Here is a 21752-nt window from a genome sequence, read left to right on the forward strand (position 1 = left end):
CTGGAGTTTGGGTTCTCTGAACTGCAACAGCTGGCAGAGTGAGCCAGGGAAGTCCATCTGAACCCCCTGATGAAAAGAGGAGCATTTAGAGCTGCAAACAGACCTGACCATGTGAAAGAATAACAGCAACAGAAAAGTAAAACTGGTATTTTACCTTACTGGGGAAGAAGGCAGAGAAGTCTGCACCACCTTGAAGCTTATCACTATCATAAGCCTCACAGCAGTGCTAGAAAGAAATTCTAAAGTGACACAGGCCAAACAAAAGAGGAGGATATAGACCTCTTTGTTACAGCCTTATGCACACTAGCTGCTCCATGAACTTTGGAGGACTTGATACATTCCCTGATTTGGGACAGGAATTTCTGGCGTGGCCAGGAGAGCCAGTAGCATTTCAGTATGATTTGTTTTATAGAAATAAGAAAAGAGTTTTAGGGTATGGAGTTTGGAGTGGAGCAATTATATCAGTAAAGCACTGGCCTTCCAATGATAGTACAATAGGACTACAAATCTCTAGAGACATTAATCATGTCAAGCACTTCCAAAGAGTTTGCAGAGCATGTTGATATTCCTCCAGCATAATTATGCAGATATTGAATATTGTCCAAGATGATTACTGGTGTTAACTGACCCCCTGGTTGGGACATGTACCCAGCATCAGCGTGTTTGGACGAATCGGATCAGGATACTGAATCCATTAACATAGTGAGTTCTCTCCCAATTTCAACAGCTATGTTGGTGGACAGCAGAGGGGTTATGGAAAGGATCATCCAACTATATGCAGTCCTGGGAGTGATACTAACAGTGTGGAAGAACAAAAGCCAAGTATGGGGAGAAACAGAACTGCAGTTTCAAATGAAAGATGAACACAATGTGCAGAAAAGAATCATATTGTGAACAGAGAGAGCTGTTGTCTCTGTCTTGTACTGGAAAAAAACCCTTACACTTGGGAATTGGTAGCAGTCTTAGACCAAACTTGAGAGCCTGTTTACTTGCCTGGGATGAATACACATCCTGAGAAATGGGTATGACACCTGCCGCTTGCATAACTGTTAGGAGAAAAAAACCTTTAAAAACAACAAATAGACTAGTAGCACCTTAAAGACTAACAGAACATGTAGATGGTATCATGAGTTTTCATGGGTGCAATGCACTTCTTCAGATGGCAGGAGACTGTCACCACATGATCATTCATAAAGGTGGGACAGGATTTGATGACAATGGATTACTATTCAAACTTTGGAGAGTGGATGCCCTGTTTGACACAAGACACAAATCATTGGCTGGAAAGTTGAAGGCCCACTTTGTGAGACATAAGCTTCAGCCGGGTAGCCGAGTTAGTCTGTAACTGGAAAACCTTAAATAACAACAAATAGTCTAGGAGCACCTTAGGGTACGTCTATACTAGCCCCCTAGATCGATCTAGGGAGGCTAATGAGGGTGACCGAAATTGCAAATCAAGCCTGGGATTTAAATATCCCGCGCTTGATTTGCATGTTCCTGGCTGGTCGCCATTTTAGATGTTGACTAGCCTGAAGTAACTGCCCACGTCTACACACGGCAGTGAAACGGGATTCCAATTTAAAGCCCCTAATTCGAATTAGCTGGTAAGCCTCATTGCAGGAGGCATACCAGCTAATTTGAGTTAGGGGTTTAAATAGGAATCCCGTTTCACTGTTGTGTGTAGACGTGGGCAGTTATTTTAGGCTTGTCAATTTCTAAAATGACGACCGACCGGGAACATGCAAATCAATCACGGGATATTAAATACCGGGCTTGATTTGCAATTTTGGTCACCTTCATTACCCTCCCTAGATTGATCTAGGGGGCTAGTGTAGAAGTACCCTTAAAGAGTAACAAAACATGTAGATGGTATCATGAGCTTTCGTGGCACAACCCACTTCTTCAGATGACAGGAGTATTAGAAGTCCAGATCCAAGAATAAATAAGGGAATGGAGGAGGGCGGGATGAGGAAAAAATGAGGAAAAAAAGAGAGCTATGAGATATGGCATTCCAGATGGTATAGTCACAGCCAATGGACCACAATTTGCCTTGGAAGAATTCAAGGAATTTACACACAAATGAGAGCTTTTCCACCAGATTTCATCCCCAACATGCCCAGGGTAATGATAATGTGAAAACAGCTAAGAGACAGTTACACAAAACTGGTTCCAACCCCTTGTTAGCATTTTTGGTACACAAAGGAATACGTCATTACAGGGGCACCAAAACAGCCCAACTCACACACTGATAGGAAAAAGGATCAAATCATGTTCCCAGAGAGGGGAGACCTTCTATAGGAGACACTACCACGAAGAGATGTGCAACAATCAGAGAAAACAGACACTAGAATGCAATCTACCGCCTTTGGAGACAAGCAGTCCTGAGATGATTCAGCCATTAAAGTCACACCAGACAGAGTGATCTAAAATAGTCATGGTGGATGCAGTAGCACCCAGGTCATATAAGGTGTCTACACAAGAGGGAGAAGTACTTTGGTCACTTCCACAGCATTGACATAATCTGTTTGCAAGCAACTCATGTTATAGAATTATACGACTAGAAGGGACCTCAAAAGGTCATCTAGTCCGGTCCCATTCACTTGTGGCAGAACTAAGTATTAGATCACCTGACAGGCATTTGTCTAAAGTGCTCTTAAAAATGTCCAATGATGGAGTTTCCACAACCCTCCTAGGCAATTTTTTCCAGTGTGTAACCCATCTCTCTGGATGGCAATTGTTCATAATGTTTATAGTAAAATTTTTCTAAAATAGGGCAGATGTACCATGTGTAGTGGAAGTGGAGTCAGAAGGCCCATGCTGTGTTCCTTTGAGGGATTCTTAGGGTGTATCTAGACAGTGGGCACTATTTCAGGATATTTTTGGTATCCCAAAATAGCATTTTCCACATCTTAACAGCACGCCAATTATTTTGAAATGCAATCGAAATAATGGGATTGCTATTCTGACATCCCAGTAAACCTCATTCCATGAGGATTAAGGGATTTGTTGGTATAGCGGGCTACTTTGAAATTTGGCACTCTCTCGATAGCACAAAATTTCAAAATAGACTATCTCAAAATAAGCTTGAAATAACGTATGCAATTTGTGTAGCTCAAATTGCATAGCTTATTTGGAGCTAGCACTGCTGTGTAGATGCACCCTTATTGAGGGGACCCTGAGATAACAAACAGGTGAAATATAATATAGTTTATTTTTTTCCAACTTTACCTGCATTCAGTTTTAAATCATAGAATCATAGAGCTGGAAGCGACCTTAGAAGGCCATCAAGTCCAGCCCCCTGCCCAATGCAGGAGCAATGCCAACTAAATCAACCCAGCCAGGGCTTTGTCAAGCCGAGACTTAAACACCTCTAGGGATACTTCCCTAGGTAACCCATTCCAGTGCTTCATCACCTTCCAAGTGAAATAGTTTTTCCTAATATCCAACCTAGACTTCTCCTACCGCAACTTGAGACCATTTTTCCTTGTTCTGCTATCCATCACTACTGTGAACAGCCTGTCTCCAGCCTCTTTGGAACCTCCCTTCAGGAAGTTGAAGGCTGATATCAAATCCCCCTTCACTCTTCTTTTCTGCAGACTAAATAGACCCAACTCCCTCAGCCTCTCCTCATAAGGTTATATGCTCCAGCCTCCTAATCATTTTGGTTGCTCTCCGCTGGACCCTCTCCAATGCATCCACATCCTTCCTGTAATTGGCCCAGAACTGGACACAATATTTCAGATGTGGCCTCACCAGAGCTGAGTAAAGAGGAATAATCACATCTCTGTATCGATTGGCAATGCTCCTCTTAATGTAACCTAATATTCCATTAGCTTTCTTGGCTACAAGCGCACACTGTTGACTCATGTCCAGCTTCTCATCCACTGTAACCCCCAGGTCCTTTTCTACAGAACTGCTACTTAGCCTGTGGGTCCACAGCCTGTAACAATGCTTGGGATTCTTCCGTCCCAAGTGCAGTATTCTACACTTGCCCTTGTTGAACCTCATCAGATTTCTTGTGGCCCAATCCTCCAATTTGTCTAAGTCACTCTGGACTCTATCCCTGCCCTCCAGCGTATCTACCTCTCCCCCTAGCTTAGTTTCATCCTCAAATTTGCTGAGAGTGCAATCCATCCCCTCATCCAGGTCATTAATAAAGATGTTGAACAAAACCGGTCCTAGAACCGAACCTTGAGGCACTCCGCTAGAAAGCGACCACCATCCTAACATTGATCCGTTGATCACTACCTGTTGGGCCCGGCCTTCCAGCCAGCTTTCTATCAATTCATCCATTTATCCAATCCACATTCCCTTAACTTGCTGGCAAGAATATTGTGGGAGACTGTATCAAAAGCCTTGTGAAAGTCAAGGTATATCACATCCACTGACTTCCCCATATCTACAGAGCCAGTTACCTCATCATAGAAGCTAATCAGATTGGTCAGGTACGACTTGCCCTTCATGAATCCATGCTGACTATTCTTGAACACCTTCCCCTCTTCCAAGTGCTCCAAAATGGATTCCTTAAGGATTCCCTCCATGATATTTCCAGGGAGTAAGGTAAGACTGACCAGCCTATAGTTCCCTGGATCATCCTTTTTCCCTTTCTTAAAGATGGGCACTACATTTGCCTTTTTCCAATCATCCGGGATCACTCCCAATCTCCACGACTTTTCAAAGATAATGGCCAAAGGCTCCTCAATGACATTTTCCAACTCCCTCAGTACCCTCAGAGGGTATGTTTACACTAACCCCCTAGTTCGAACTAGGGAGGCTTATGCAGGCATTCGAACTTGCAAATGAAGACCGGAATTTAAATATCCCGGGCTTTATTTGAATGTTCCCATCCGGTCACCATTTTTAAATGCCACTACTCTGGACTAATTGCCTGTGGCTACACATGGCAGTTAAACAGTAATTTGAACTAAGGACTTAGTTCAAATTACCATTTAACTGCCACGTGTAGCTGCGGGCAGTTAGTCCAGACTAGTGGAATTTAAAAATGACAACCAGATGGGAACATGCAAATAAAGCCTGGGTTATTTAAATCCCAGGCTTCATTTGCAAGTTTGAATGCCTACATTAGCTTCCCTAGTTGGAACTAGGGGGCTAGTGTAGACATACCCAGATGTACTAAGTCCAGACCTATGGATTTATGTTACCTTTTCTAAATAGTTCCTATCCTGTTCTTTCTCCACCAAGGGCTATCCACCTTCGTCACATATTGCATCACTTAGCACTTTAGTCTGGGAGCTGACCATGTCCGAGAGGACAGAGGCAAGGAAAGCATTAAGTACTTAAGCTTTCCCCACATCATCTGTCACTAGGTTACCGCCCTCATCCAGTAGGGGCCCCACATCCTCTCTGATCACCTTCTTCATGCTAACATGCCTGTAGAAGCCTTTCTTGTTATCCTTCACATTCCTTGCGAGTTGCAATTCCAATAGCGCTTTTGCTTTCCTGATAACTCCCCTGCATTCTCCTGCATTCTCGAGCTATACATTTATACCCCTCCCCAGTCATCTGTACAAGTTTCCACCTTTTGTAATCTCCCTTTTTGTGCTTTAGTTCACCAAGGATTTCCCTGGTGAGCCAATCCGGTCTCCTACCATATTTGCTTCTCTTGCTACACATTGGAATGGTTTCTTTCTGTGCCTTTAATAAGGCTTTTTAAAACTCTTTTATTCTTTTTATAATGTAACAAGTACCTGATATCATATTTCTCCTATGGGCTATTGGAGTCACAAGGAATTAGGTGGGAGACCTGGCAATTATGATAGATTTTCAGGCTCCATGGGCAAAAAATGAAGCATTCTTTAATATTGTTAGTTTGTAAAAAAGAGTAATGGTCAGCTTAAGAGTCATCTATTCTTAAAAAACAAAAAGCTTAAGAAGTGAAAAGTGAATAAGAATATCTTCTATAAATCTCACACATATTACATTGCCTTCTATTTTAGTTTCTTGTAACAGTAACCCTTCTGCCAGTGGGTGCTGGGAGCAATAGGGGCTATGTTTTTTTATCTAGAGGTTCCTTTTCAAAAATACAACACTGAACTGGTTCAAGTATAGGCACCAATTCTATGGGTGCTCTGGAGCTTCAGCAACCACAGAAAAACAATGCTTACTATCCAAGCGTGGAGCTTGAGCTGGGTGTGTGATAAGTTCTGGGCTGCTAACAACTTCTGCCCTAGGGCCAGGGAGTTTGTTTATAAATAGGGACAGGGTGATTTAGATATGAAGAGACTTGTCATTAAATTAACAAAGATTAAGGTACGAATAAATAGTCCCTTTTCAGAATAGGGAGAGGTAAATAGTTGTGTCTCCAAAGGACTTATACTGGAACCAAAGCTGTTCGGCATGTTTATAAATAAACTGAAAATAGAGGTAAACAGTGAGGGGGCAAAGTTTGCAGATGATACAAAATTACTCAAGTTAGTTAAGTTCAAAACAGACCGCAAAGACTTACAAAGGGATTTCACAAAACTAGTTGAGTTGGCAACAAAATGGCAGATGAAATTCAATGCTAAATGCAAAGTAATGCACATGACAGAATATATGCGCATGTCCCAACTATACATACAAAATGATGGTACCGTAATTCACTGTTATCCATCAAAAAAGAGACCCTGGAGTCATAAGAATCTTTCCAGCTGTACCTTTCTCTGAACACATTCTCCAACTTCGGAAGATTTAAAAATTCTCGCCATTCATCAATGAGACAACTGCAACTGAAGAATATAGCTGACTTTGACATGCATCAGAACAAACACAAGGCAACCTATATGTAAATAAGATTGCTGACAGTTTTATCTAGAAAGCTGCAGTGAGACATAATGGCTTTAAACTGCAATGTTAGTGAAGGCAGTTCATAGGTGATTGCAATTATTTAAATATAATGCAATTCATGATAATGTGATTATGTCGTTCATAACAAGTTGTATGCTTATTAAAATACTAAAGATCTCAATGACAGACACATTCAATAACTAGAATATTAAAAGGTATATAAATATGCTGAAAATAACCTCCTCCAAAACTGGCAAAGTGCCCCCCTCTCTCACACACCTCTTCAAAAGCACCGACTGGCAAAAACAAAAGTCAGTGTCCATGGACTTTAGACCCCATCCAGTTCCTGGGACAATTACACACAAGCCTGAGTACCTCAGAGAGGCAATATTTCCCAACTTGCAAGCACGGAGTCTGAATGTCACAAAGACACTTTAATGAAAGGAGGGAAGTCACCCAACATTAATTAGAGAAAATGCCAGTGGAGCCCATCAGACTGTAATGATATATGTGCTGTACTGCTTTACTTGTTTCTATTGAAATTACTTCATTTATGTCCATTAACATTCCCATTTAGGCTGTTTTTAGCTGCTTTCTGAAATGCTCCTGCCTAAGGGGGAAATTATTCTAATTTGGTCCCCTAATCCAGCAAAGCACTTAAGCATATAATTAGCTTTCAGTGTGTGCTAAGGACAGTCTTAAATGCTTTGAAGAACTGGAATTGTGGAAAAGCTGAGGAGATACTCTAGGTCAAAGGTATCAAACTCATTCTGAGAAGAGGGCCAGCTTTCCTGTTTGTTTATGGTCCCTGGGTTTGGACATATAATTCAGGGTTTCATACTTCTCTCAACCCACAGCAAATCTCTCACCTGATGTCATAGCAAGCTTTACACAGGCATGAAGGGGTAAATAAAGTTTTTATATAATAACAACATTTTAATTTATTATTGGTAACAATTTTCCCTTTTTGTGATAAAAATTTGCATTGCATTAAGTGACTGCAGTTTCACTCTATTTGTCCAGTCCTTTTGTCAAGGCTGTTCCCCACTCTGGCACGACAAATGCAGAAGTTGGGGGCCCCCCAAAAGTACTCCAAAACCTTGCCTCTACAGGATCTGGTAGAAAACCTCCTAATATCCAGATTATGGGGACTCCACTTCCACCATCAAGTGCTTTTGAACCCACAAATGGGGTGGAAACTTGAAACCAACCCTAGGGGTACCCCAAGCTCTTTTTCCCAAAAAGAGCTTAAAAAAGAAAAGAGGAAAAACAAGCTTCAGTCTCTGGTAGCTGACCCCTCAGTCAGGCATGCAAATACACACAGATAGACCTTCCAGGAAACAAAGATCGACCAATACTGGGAAATTGGAAAAAAGAAACAATAGTTTATTGTCAAAACAAAACTACAGTTGCAAGCATAGTAAATTGGCTATAAAGAAAGAGCCACCATTGATATACTCAGGGAGAGTCCCTGGGCTGAAAGCTTAGTTACAAAAGAGAAAAAAAAACACTTAGCAAGCTCAGACATTATTTCCAAATCCCCAAACAAGGAAAACAATAAACCCTGATGGACTATCTAAACTTTTCCATACTTACACATTTTAAGAAGTCCATTTTTGGAGAGAGAAGCATCTCCCATTTCCCTCAATAGCTGGGAGAAACTGCTCTCAAGCTCAAAACAAAGGAGAGAGATAGAAAAAAACCTTTTTTCCAGTTTAAAATTCCTACCTGCATTGTTATTGGCTGACCACCTGATACCTTGCTAGGTACAGAGTTAACCCCTTAGCCACCAGGTTCTGGTCAGCACTCCTGATTATGACACCCCTATTTTCACATTCATTATCACTTGGTAGGAACTCCTACCCATTTTAGACTAGAATTATTTTCTGCTTATTGTTTCTCATCCTTCTCAAATATCTTTTTTCTGTTTTTCTCCTTTTCTCCAGTTAAAAGTTTCCTCTGTTCTCTCCTCTGCAGTTTACTCCCAGTAGCAACTACTAATTTCCACCCCTGGACAGCTCCATTCCCACCATCTTTACTGATCTTTCAGGGAATGAAAGCAGAAGAGAATGAGATGTCATCACTGGTCTTTGGAATTGGCGTCCCAATGAGATAAATAGAGGGCAGGCTAGTTCATCTCTTTTCAGATATAGCTTCAGAGAGCTCATCTAGAGTGCACTCCTCTCTCGAAAGAGGAATGCAAATGAAGCAGATTGAAAATTCAAATAAAGTGCGGATTTACAAATCTTGTGCTTCATTGCGTAATCTAATCTGAGCGCTTTTTTGAAAAAGGAGTTTTTGACAAAAAACCCGCAGTATAGACGGGGTTCTTTAAAAAAAAACTTTTTCGAAAGAATCCGTACACCTCATTTTTTCAGAAGTATAGTTTCTTTCAAAAAGGGGATTTTTTTTTCAAAAGAACCCTGTCTACATGGTGGGGATTTTTTTTTTCAAGAAAGACTTTTTCAAAAAAGCACTCGGACGTGATTATGCAAATGAAGCATGAGATTTGTAAATCCACGCTTCATTTGAATTTTTGATCTGCTTCATTTGCATTCCTCTTTCAAGAGAGGAATACAGTCTTGTCTTAGCGAGATTGTTGGAATCCTCAGCAGAAATTTGGAGGGTTTCCTCTGCTACCATGAAGGCTAGTAACATATTTAGAAAGAACTATTATTCTGCACAATAGAAATGTGTCAACCAGGCTACACAAATATACTCTCGAACCAGCTCTAACCCAACCCAAGTATTGTATGTTTGGGCTTTGAACTGTTTCTTAGTGGTTAGGGCTCTCTACTTCTCCAAGGCTCTCACTTCAGAGAGGTAGCCTAGAGCATAGTTCTTCAACCCATCTGTGGCTGTAGACTCAAACTCTCTCCCTGGCTCATGAAACGAGGCAGGGCAGTCAGGCCTATTCTCGATAACACACACAAACAGATCAGGAAGAGCCCCCCACAAGATAACAAGGTACTCCAGAACACAGCACCCAGTAAGGAGCCAGCATCCTAGTCACATCATACCTTGGTTAACAGCTGACCTCCCCACTCTGAGACAAGAGATGAGCATCTCAACTGCAGACTTCCACCCAGTTCTGGGAACTGGGTAGAGCCCCAAGCAGGGGTGAATTGGCCCAGTGCAATACCGGGAATATCTCGGTGAGCCGCCATCCGGTGGGCCGTTGTGTCCACATGCCATTGCTCCTCACTCCGAGTGGCTCCATGTCCATGCTGTATGGGGCATGCAGAACCCGACCCGCCGCCTGTGCCACATGCTGGACATGACGCAGGGGCCGGGGCTAGAGGGGTACGCAGGGATAACGTCATGGGAAGGGCCGTTCTCAACCCATTTCCCTGGCCTATTTTGATTGCCAGTATGCTCCTGGCCCCAAGAAGCTGTTAGAGTTACTTGAATACTTCCCTAAGAGCAAATTGGAGTGAGTCTGGATCCTAGAGTCCTATGATCCTAAAGTTTATTCCATACTGCAGCCATGTCAATCTTAAATTCTTGTATTCAGGATATTTGCTATCATTTATATAAGCTAGCAGGCTAAGCCCTATGCTCACTACGCTCACCAACCTCCCGGTCTCTGGCCACTTTCACTTTCGTCGCCAGAGAATGAGAGTGTGGTGACATTCTGTTGCCCTGCAGGAAAAACTTTTTTAAACATAAAGAGAGATAAGGCGATGTGTATTAATCAAACATGCAAATCAGGACACGGAGTCATTTATAATGACTCTTCAACTTTTGGAACCTCCAGCAGATATGGTCTCATTGCTCCCATTAATATTTCTCTGATCACAGTTATACTTACACACAAGTTGTTAAATCATTATTCTTTTGCAACTCAAGGTGCCTTAATCATGAAAAGCTACCTGTGAGTCTGTGTTAGATTCTTTATTGTTAGTGCTTAAGTATTATTCCATTCCTGACGGTTATATTCAATTCATTTTGAAAACTTATGTTATGACATTAAACCAAATCCAGAGTGCTTATCGGGCATTTGCATACCAAAGCAATCTATTGCAAAGATTGCTTTTTTATGAGCATGAAGTGCGAAAAAGCACAAATATTTATTCCTTAAAGGTTATGATTGCCTTATATCAATCAAGTGTATCAGGGTAAGCATAAGATACCCTTACTAAACAAGTGGACTTGTTTCAAATAGATGAAGGAAAAAGAAAACCCTGAATGAATGAAAGCTTTGAATTAATTTCTTCAGTCATGATGAGAGCTGCACTATTCATTTTATACTAACTAAATGTGAAAATATATCAACAATGAGGAAACAGCTCAAGAGCTAATGGAAATAATAGAGAATCATGTCTGAACATACAACATGAGCGTTGACAGAATGAATAGAATGAACCTCTCAAATGGTGCATGTTTATTAATCATATGGAAAACTATACAGAAATAATGAATTGTGTACCATAACAAATACAACTACACCAATTTCCAAAGTTAGGCATATAAAATGGTACTATGCATTTATGAATCCTTAATTTATGTATGTAGTTACCCGATGTACCTAGGCATCTCATAATGTGTTTGCATATATTTGTGAGCATTTTTGCATGCCTAGCTTTGAATTACTGCCCCACTTACTTCTCACACACTGTGTGGTTAGTGTGACAGATATGGCAGTTTCTTTTAAAAGCTTTTAAATTAAATTTAAGTATGTTTAAAGTCCTTTGTATTAAATCAAAAGTTTATGTGTTACTGTGGGCCTGGATGATCAAAGAACTATAACGAACAATATGGCAGACAAGAATGAATGATGGGACAATATGTATGAAGTTGATTTCCTGGGAAATATCAAGGGAGAGGTGAATGTAAATTCTCCCCCTCTTGCCAACAGTTTCCTCAGCCCTTTGAAGCAATGCCACTTAGGAGAGGGCCATTGTCTGTTGATTACCTGTTCCCAGGATCCCAACATCAAAGGCCCAAATTGTGTAAAGGAATGTCATTCTGATCCATGGGTATACTTGTTCAGAATTGAAGTTGTTATGAATTTGTGATCACAGGAGAAAAAAAAAAGCCTTTGAAAAGTTTAAAGGACTGAAACATGTCAGAACCCAGGACAGAACTGAGGTGATCTCTGGTAAGCTTATTAGTGTGTATGTAGGGTCTTTTATGGTTTTAATATTTTTTCCTGTAATCTAACATTAAGAATAAATCTCCTTGCCAAGAAAGGGCTATGTAGTAATTTATGCTTGTAGGGAATTAAACTGTTTGTATGTCTACAGGCTGCAGCTGCCGCTGCCAATCTTCCAGGGTTTGAATTAGTGGGTCTAGTTAAGACCACTAACTTAAAGTGAGGGGGTACTCTGGTCCATGCCGGCTACTCTGCTTTCATAAGAAGTAAGGGAAGTTGAAGGAAGAGTGTTCTGCTTTGTAGACAGCACCAAAAGTAGAGTTATGGTACTTTGACTTCAGCTACGCAATTAACATAGCTGAAGTTGCATGTCTTATTTTGACTACCCTGTAGTGTAGACACAGCCTTTGTAGCCTGTGAAGGGAAAGCAAAGGATAGATGCTTAGGCAGTGTGATTTGGTAGGGAACTCATTGTTCACAGAGAACCGTGCAGGCTGGGAAAACCCTGGTTGGGTTAGAGGGCAGGAAGAGAGAGAGGTGGGTCTCCACCCAAGAGAGGAGTCAGTTAGGGTATGTCTACACTACCACCCTAGTTCGAACTAGGGTGGTAATGTAGTCAACCGGAGTTGCAAATGAAGCCTGGGATTTGAATTTCCTGGGCTTTATTTGCATGTTGCTGGGCGCACGAGGAGTACAGGTAGTTCGGAATAGGAAGCCTAGTCCAAACTACGTAGTTCGTGCCGCGTGTAGCCGCGGGGCACAGAGTCTGAACTAGCGGACATTTAAAAATGGCGGCGCCCGGCAACATGGAAATGAAGCCCGGGAAATTCAAATCCCAGGCTTCATTTGCAACTCCGGTTGACTACATTGCCACCCTAGTTCGAACTAGGGTAGTAGTGTAGAAATACCCTTAGGGAGTTTGCTGGACCACAAAGGGGAGTTACAAGTGCAATTGCCCTGAAGTCTGATAGTCACAATTGCAATTTTTTTCATGTGTGCAGGAACAAACATTCCATGGCTAACTACAGGATGGCACTGCCTTTGTTTATGTTTGTGACTCATTCTAAAACAATTCTAGGTGTTTTTGGTTAGTTGGTTTTTGTGGCTAAGACATGCTGGGGTTCAGGTTTTCAGGCTGGAGATCAGATTGCTCTTCTCCCAAGGTTTTGGCTCGAAAAAATGGCTCTCTTGTCAGACTTGGTGTGCTCTCTAGATTTTTCAGCATTTGATGCTGCATGTGAACAGAATCCAGCTTAGAAAGAAAACCACAGAAAAAAAGGTTTAGATCTGCCGATAGGAACCCAAATCTCTTCTTTTCCCTACAAAATTAATGATGTGAAGGGATGGACTTGAAATTCTGATTCAAGCTCATCTCTAACATTTTTTAAGTTGATTTTGTTCTCCAAATGGAAATACTATTTTTGCTTTTAACTACAGTATAGGAAATGAGAAAAACAGTTGTAAGCGCATATAATGATATTTCAGCTCGTCAGCAGCCACATAGTTGTGACAAAGGACTTCAGTGTGTTTCTAAAAAGATTCAATTAGTGTGGGCAATGAGAAATGAGTTATATTGATTACATTTTTATAGAAATCTTTGGTTTGAGGGTGTGAAAGTTGAAATAGATATAAATGAATACAGGGTACCACAGGTGATCTGGGCTCAATCCTGCACAAATCAACATTAACACAAATCTCCCATTCATTTCAGAGGTGCAGGATCAGACCCGATATATACATTAAATGATAGCTTACCTCAGGCAAGGTCAGGCGATCTACGCATTAGTTGATGGGAAGGACATGCAGTATTGACCACGTGTATTATACCTAAGTTCAAACCTTGTTTTAGCTCACAAGTAAAATGGAATAAACTTAAAAAACAACAAATAGTCTAGTAGCACTTTAAAGACTAACAAAACATGTAGATAGTATCATGAGCTTTCGTGGGCACACCTGTACAGACTAACTTGGCTATCCCCTAAAGTAAAATGTGGTTAGTCTAATTGTAATTGCCATTTGTCTGCATCATTGAATCAGCACTCAGTGTCATAAATGGAAGTCATTGATTACAGGAACCTCAGCAATGTTTCACTGTAAATACTGAAGAAACTTAGGCAAAATTATGTGGATGAAAACAAGCAAGTGTAATCAGACAATTGTAATGAATACTAAGTTGGCTCTCATGTTAAATGCACAAAAATAATAAATAGCAGCAATTGCAAATCTTCTTATAGAAAGGAAAAAATTTGACCTTGGTATTTTTTTTCATAGATGAGATCCTCTCAGCTACTTAGAAGTTATTTTTATTACCTGTCTGGGATGAGTCTATACTATTGACATTAGCCACGTTGACGTCTTTCAGTCAAAGGCAAAAACTGGTGCTGTGAAATAAACATTCCATGGAGAAAGGAAAGAATAGATTCTTCTCTTGTTTTATGTGGGGTATTTTTTCCCCATGAATGAGCAGTTTTAACTGCTTGAAGTGGTATAGAGGTTGTGTTGGTGGCAGAATGTGCGTATACAGCTGTTCAATCAATTGACTCTCCAGGTGCACTGGGCATGGCCACTTTCCAGTCAGTACCACTCATTTCAGTATAATGTTTACATTGCACATCCATAGCCTTTTCATTTAAAATATGATCTGCCACTAGGAAATGGCTCAGCAGTATAGGGCAGTATGGGCTTTCAGGGAATTTGGCTCCTAGGTTGTGTCTAGATTACAGGGTTTTGTCAACAAAAGTGGGCTTTTGTCTACAAAACTATACCTGCATCTACACTACCACCACATTCTGTTGACAGTAAGTCGACGGAATGCAGCAGTTTTGTTGACGGTGGTAAACTTCATTTTACGAGGAATAACTCCTTTTTTCGATAGTACTCTGTTGAAAATAGGCGCTATTACATGCAAATTATGCTTTTTTGAAAGACAGTGTCTAGACTCTCTTTTGAAAAGCGGCTTGCTTTGTTGACACTACTGATTGTAGTCTAGATGCTCTTTTTCGACAGAGGCTTTGTTGACAGTATGCGTCAACAAAGTCTCTGTTGGAAAAGGCGTGCAGTGTAGACATACCCTTAGAGTCTGCCTGCAAATTATGGGGAAATATGAAAATATTGATAATATGAGAAAACAATACATGACATTCTCCCTCTTAATTTTATAAATGAAGCTTGTCATTATCTTGAAAATTATACATTCATACTAGTTATCTATCCTTTCCTCTCTTTTCCTTCCTAAAGGAGATAACAAGAAACTTATTATGTATATATTGATTCTTGCCTCATCAAAATTAGAAGAGTAAATACCATTTTAACTTGTTTCTGTATTTTTATCAAGTGGTAGGAAAATAATTCCTCCCTGCTATCAACAATACTATTTTATAAAGTTAAAACTAGCAGGCTGCACCCCCTGTTCACTATGGTTGCCAAATGCCCTCTCTCCTGCTGTTCTCGCTTTTGCTGCCAGAGACCCAGGCTTGCTTTGCTCACCAACGTCCCTCTCTCTGGCCACTTTCACTTTTGTGGTCAGAGAGCTTAAAAATGTGATGATGTCAGTTCTGTCAGCCAGCGGGGAAAACTTTTTTATATATAGAGAGAGATCATATATTTAATTTCTGAGCATGCTTATGTAGTATACGTCAGAGCATAGCTATAAATTATAACTTAATAAATGGACTTTCAATAAATTTGAAACAAGATTTTAATGAATCTTGTTTCATTAAGAGGATACGGTAGGAAGTCTTTATAAGACAGGAAACACCTGATCTGAATGATATCCTGTGGAGATTTCTTGTATATTCAAAAATATTTGAGACTCAGATAGCAGAATCCTTGTGAGCAGTAGTTGTTTCTCAGAGTTAGTTTATCTTCTAAAAGCCTGTTCCTATCAAACTTAACGTACGTGTTGCCATTCACTTCAATAGGAGCAAAGGCAGGCCTTACAAAAGGAATCATCACCACTTGAATCTCCTCAAAATGGAGAATGGTTTGATATCTTGTTAGCAATTGCCAAGTTCAAAAGCTTCAGTATTTAGTAAAATACTATTTAAGGTGCTTATTACTATGGTATCTAATTAATCTCTTCTGAAAGTTCTATTTTGGAGTCTTCCACTGAGTGTGTATATATTAGATTAATTACAATAAACTGTAAAATGATTCCTTCCTCATTCTACTCACATGTCTTATAAGAATTTTTCATTACTGATTTAATGACTAAAAAGTAAGAAGGGATAATAAAATGCTTTTTTACTGGAGTATTTCCCACAGCTGCTGGCAATTAAACTTTTTGGCTTTTCCCTCATGTAACCCCTACTGGCTCATCAAGGGTAATTGCCAGAAGGTAACTATTATCCCACAGGGATGGGATAGCAGGAAGAAGACTGTGGGCTGTTTTCGTTAGGAGATTAAGCAAGCCAGAGAGTTCTTATTGCATCTTCTATTCCTTCTGCTCCACCAAAACGTTTGCAGCCTAGATCATCCGTTTGAGCACTTCTTCTGCTAGCATTTCCTTGCTTTATTCCGTGCTGTCCCTTGTGCTTGGAAAGCCCTCCAGGATTATTCCACAACGCCACTGCCTTCTCATCCTTCATTTCCTTCAAGATGCACATCTGCTGTAATGTGTACAATAAATCAGCCAATCATGAATAAATATATTGTGCAGCAGTTATACTGTACTTCAGATGATTGTGAATCATCATGAGCTTTGCAACCATACGATCTTATTTCTATTACCATAAGAACATATGGGCCCTTCTCTCCAAGTGTCTGTCATGCTTACTTGTGTGCCTGTACAATGAAGTGTCAGTCCTGTTGTTATCTTTAGATGCAATAAAAATACAGATCTGTTTCTTAATGTATAATGCATTCCTTTTCTATGTATTGCCTGATTTAAGTCTTTTTTGCCTCTGATTGAATTCTGTTTGATGTAAATCTTTGTTTCATATTGAAGACTTGCAGCGTCCTTTTTCTTCCTTCTGCACTAGTTCCCAAGGTATTTAAAAAACAATGTCATTTTCATGCAGCCATTTTTTGGATCAGTAGCTAATCCTGCACCACCTCTGTACAGCATCAGTGCACATCAGTGCATGAACAAAATATAGGCCCAGTTCCTACTAATATGATAAAGTGCTATTGGATCATTAATCTCCTCCTAGAGCTGACATGCCTTAGACATTCAGCTCTCAGATGAAAGTCTCTGATACAGATTACACATGTGCATAGGATGCAGTTTACCAACCTCAGAAGATTGAAGGGCTAGAAGTGAGCTTGCGGTTAAAGAAAACTAAAAAAATGTGTATTACTAATATACCAGGAGGCTCAAGTACCAATAGCAAAAGCAACATGCTTATCACTTCTAAGCCCAAAATAACTATCTATCTCCATGGATTCAGAGACCTGTTCCTCAATATTTCTGACAGTTCCTCAATGCTCTAAACACATTTGGACTCTCGTTTGATTTAAAGTTGTCCCACACTCCTAATGTCTCTTAGAGCTGGAAAGCATGCTCGTACCACTGGTATCAGTGTCACTTTCACCATATAAAAATGAAACAAACTTGAAATAAATAGCTTCAGGGGGTAGCCCAGTTAGTCTATTACAGAAAAAAACAACAAATGGTCTGGTAGCAATTTATAGACTAACACAGTGGTCCCCAACCTTTTGGGATTGCCGGGCGCCTGGGGGCGGGGCCGCTCACTTTTGCATGTACGGGGGCGGGGCCACTCACAGGCCACGTGACTGGGGGTGGGGCCAAGCATGCGCCACACGCCTGAGGCCAGCAGCGGCATGTGCAGCGATCCCGGGCAGGGACTGCCCCGGTTCCACGGGGCCGGGGCCGGCAAGGGCACGTGCGGCGCACATGGGGGTGGGGCCAGGGCCAGGGCTGGCAAGGGCACGCGCAGTGCACCCAGGGCCAGGGCCGGCCATGCGCCCGGGGCTGGCACCTGCTGCATGCCCGGGGGCGGGGCCAGCCCAGGTTGCTCCGCGGGCGCATGTAAAGGGCCCGGCGGGCGCCATGGCGCCCGCAGGCACCGGGTTGGGGACCACGGGACTAACAAAACATGTAGATGGTATCTTGAGCTTTTCGTGGGCATAGCCCACTTCTTCAGATGATCAGTCATCGGATGATCAGTCATCTGAAGAAGTGGGTTGTGCCCACGAAAAGCTCATGATACCATCTACATGTTTTGTTAGTCTATAAAGTGCTACCAGACCATTTGTTGTTGTTTTTTTAAAATAAATATATCACTTTACCTGTTTCCTGTATCATGTTATTATGTCTTGGAGACATTCTGGCTTATACTAGTTTATATTTATAAAACTGCATCACCACTAGTATTCACTGAACTACAATTATCTATCTCCTCTTTTTAAATAAATTCTAGCTCTTCCTTCAGTACTTGTCATTTTTGGCAGTGCTTAATATTAATTTATTTATTTTCCTGGGTGGTTCCTTAGTAATTGTAACCTGTTATAATAACTTTTTCTTTCTAGTTCTTTCAAGCATTATGATATCAACTAAATTTATATTTTTGCCACTTCTGCTGCAGCAAAAGTTAGGATCGTATAAAAAATGAAACACCATTAAAATGACTTTTACTAAGGGTTTATTTTTAATCTTCTTCACTTATGATCAGGATAGACGTCATAGTGCTGGCTAAATTCCAGTCTTCATCTGGGAAACTGTAATTGATAATTGGAAAAAACAATATATTAAAATAGCAACTTAAAAACCCATTACTTGGAGAAGACAATAAATATTAATCAGTGATCTTGAAGTTGTAATTTGTAGAGGTTGTAGGCCCAGATCATGTACAGCCAGGCCTGTGCATGGGGGTCTTCCTCTGTTTCAAAGTGGAGGTGAGACATATCTGTGGTATAGTCCCTAGGCTCCATGCTGACATGTGGAAATGGGTGTTAAGCATTGTCCTCACCAGCATGAAACCAATTAAAGTTAATGCAGCCTGTACATACATTATATTTTTGCAGACTCCTCTTTGCTTTAGAAACCCTTTCAATAGGATCAAGAGAAGGTGTGGGCAATAATTTGTGAAGGAGGGGGCCACTCCTAGAATTTTCTAAGAGGTCGAGGGCCACGCTCGTCCATTATATTAATGGAGGAAGTGCGGGGTCTGTGATGGAGGTTGGGTGCAGAAGAGAGTTTGGGGTAATGGATTGGGGTGTGGGATCTGGGGGGGAGTTTTGGGCAAAGGAGGGGATTGTGACCTAGAGCAGAGGACTGTGGTTTAGGAGGGGCGTAGGTTCTGGGAAGAGACTGTGATCTGGGGTAGAGGTGCAGGGGTTAGTGTTGTGACCTGGGACAGGGGATTGGGGTGTGGGGTTTGGGAGAGGGTATGGGTACATAAGAGGATTCTGGCTTGGGGAAGCAGTGTAGGAGGAGGGAGTGTAGGGCCTGGGAATGAATTGTGACTTGGAGCAAGAGGGGGTGCAGTGATTTGGATTGTGACCAGGGATACTGGATTGGGGTACAAGGTCTGGGAGCAGGTTTTGACCTGAGGATGGGTGTAAGAGGGGCAGTGATTGGGCAGGTGATGAGGGGCTGGGATGGGGATTCAAAAGGTTAGCTGGCGTGCAGAGGCAGGCTGTGGCTGGGAGATGCTTACCTGGGCAACTCCCAGTTAGCAGGTTCTTTAGCTAGGCTCCCTGTGGAGCATCTCCTGTACATGCCTAGAGCAGCTTCAGGGATCATGTTTGCTTCTCTGAATTGAATTTTGTGAGCCCAGGCAATATCTGGGAAGGGTACTTCACATGCTGCCTGTCTTGCAAACTGGCAGCTGCTCTGAGCCAGAAACCAGTCAATGGGAGCTACTGAGGGTGGGGGCAGTATGAGAAGCCTCTGCCCCCTCCCTCTAGGCTCTCAGCATTCAGAGACATACACATGGCTCTGCAGCTGACTTTACTGAGTGCCCAGTGGGAGCTGGCTGAGGCTTCCATGGGCCACATGTGGCCTGCAGATCATATTTTGTCCAGCCCTGTTCAAGAATCTGTGGCAGGTAAAAGAGGTCCTGGCAGTTTAGCCCCATTGGGAGCTAGAACACTTATTTTTTAAACTGTTCATAAGGACTTAAGTGGGCTTTCCCTGGGTTCTAGTTCTTCCCCTGGAGGGTGAGGACAATGTGCTCCTTAGAAACTAGAGATGGATAAAGCCTATAGATCAAATCACCTACTTCATTGCTCTTCCACTGGTTGCTACACTACATTCTTAATATTTGCCCAATGGTGTAAGTGAATCAAATAATTGGGTTTTCACCACTTTCTGGGGCAGTTTCTCTCAGCTGACTAATAGATCTCACTATTGTCTCCTGAATATTGAAGCTGGAAGAGCTGGATTTTCAATGAGAGTAGTTTATTCTATTATCTTTGCATGAGTAGCTTATATTAAACCCTTTAGGGGATATGTATGTTTAGCAGCAGAATATACACATAAATGGCTTATTTTTTTCACTTTAAAACAACTGTTTTGAGAAGGGTGAACGTGCCAAGTCTTTTCCAATGGCTGTGTCTAAGGTGCATTATGTACCGTTTGACAACGGACTTTTAAAGTACATGTGGTCCCAGCTAAAGCATGTAAAAGTACAAACATTATTTTTGTGTATGCTAATTTACATCTCAGATATAAATAAATACCTGGTTGAGTTCCACCAAGGATATAAATAGATACAAATAGTACTTTTAAGGAATAAGTCTGATTTCAAGTGTATTATTTATTTTGTGCAATGGTGGATATATTGAAAAGTATTATCAGTATTTTATATATTAATAATAGTTTTTCTTATTAACCTTCCTTCAAAAACTTGTAATCAAAGAGTCAAAAGACTCTAAGGGTATGTCTAGACTATATGCCTCTGCCGACAAAGGCATGTAAATTAGACATACCGACATAGTCAATGAATCAGTCGACAAGGAAAGCCTTTGACAACCGATCCTGTAAACCTCGTTTCACGAGGTATAAGGGATCGGTCGGCAAAGGCTTTCCTTGTCGACCAATCCACGTCTTGACTGCCAGTTTGTGCTGACAAACAGCTGAGCTGGCACAACGTGTTGGCCACTTTTATTCTAATGAAGTGGGGGATATTTAAATCCCCGCTTCATTGACTATGTCGGTATGTCTAACTTACATGCCTCTGTCAACAGAGGCATGTAGTCTAGACATACCCTAAATGTGTTCATGGAGTTGGTATGTGTTCATGGGGTTTTTATGCATTCCTGCTACAATAAAGCTCAAGTACTACAGAAATAATCCCATATCCCATGTACAGTTAGACTATTCAGTGAAACCAAAGACTCTAAAAATCTGGTGATCGTGCTTGGACAGAGTCAATGTATGAGTAAACTCACACAAAGGTGAAAATTAGTGCTTAGGTTTTAACAATGAATTTTTCAGTAGCTCTAAATTGAAATGTATCTTAAAGACTAAGTAGTTCAGTTTTAATTAGCATAGATTTAGCAGGGGAGCTCAGCAATAGTGACTAATTCATCATAAATAATGTATTTGATTCATTTTTACTTTTTTCAGTTTTTGACTTGTCTGAGTAGATTGTGATTTCAGGGATATACTCTTCTTTTAAATCATTTGCCAAATAATTTTGGAGAATAATTTTTGGCCAAAAATCATTTCATTGTGAATAATCCACATTAAAAAGTAAGGTTAGGTTGGTTAGTTTTGATAGGCAAAGAGATTAAACTTGATGTAGTCTATTTCTTGAGTAGATGAGCAGAAAATCTCTGATTAGATCTCAGCAAATGTGGTGCCTGGTGAAATTGTTCCATGTTGACTAATTGAGAATCACCTTCTGTGATTATTCTCCAATGTTTGCTTAAAATTCACTCTCTCTATGAACATCCCTGACAATGA

At 41.0% G+C, this 21752-nt stretch overlaps 1 protein-coding gene across 1 annotated transcript in view; it reads left to right on the forward strand.

Moving 5' to 3' along the window:
• TCERG1L (transcription elongation regulator 1 like) overlaps positions 1 to 21752 on the forward strand; it is a 247187-nt gene that overhangs the window by 146272 nt on the left and 79163 nt on the right. The window lies entirely within an intron of this gene.

Source organism: Pelodiscus sinensis, chromosome 8 (assembly GCF_049634645.1).
Source record: "Pelodiscus sinensis isolate JC-2024 chromosome 8, ASM4963464v1, whole genome shotgun sequence".
NCBI classification, from domain to species: domain Eukaryota; kingdom Metazoa; phylum Chordata; order Testudines; family Trionychidae; genus Pelodiscus; species Pelodiscus sinensis.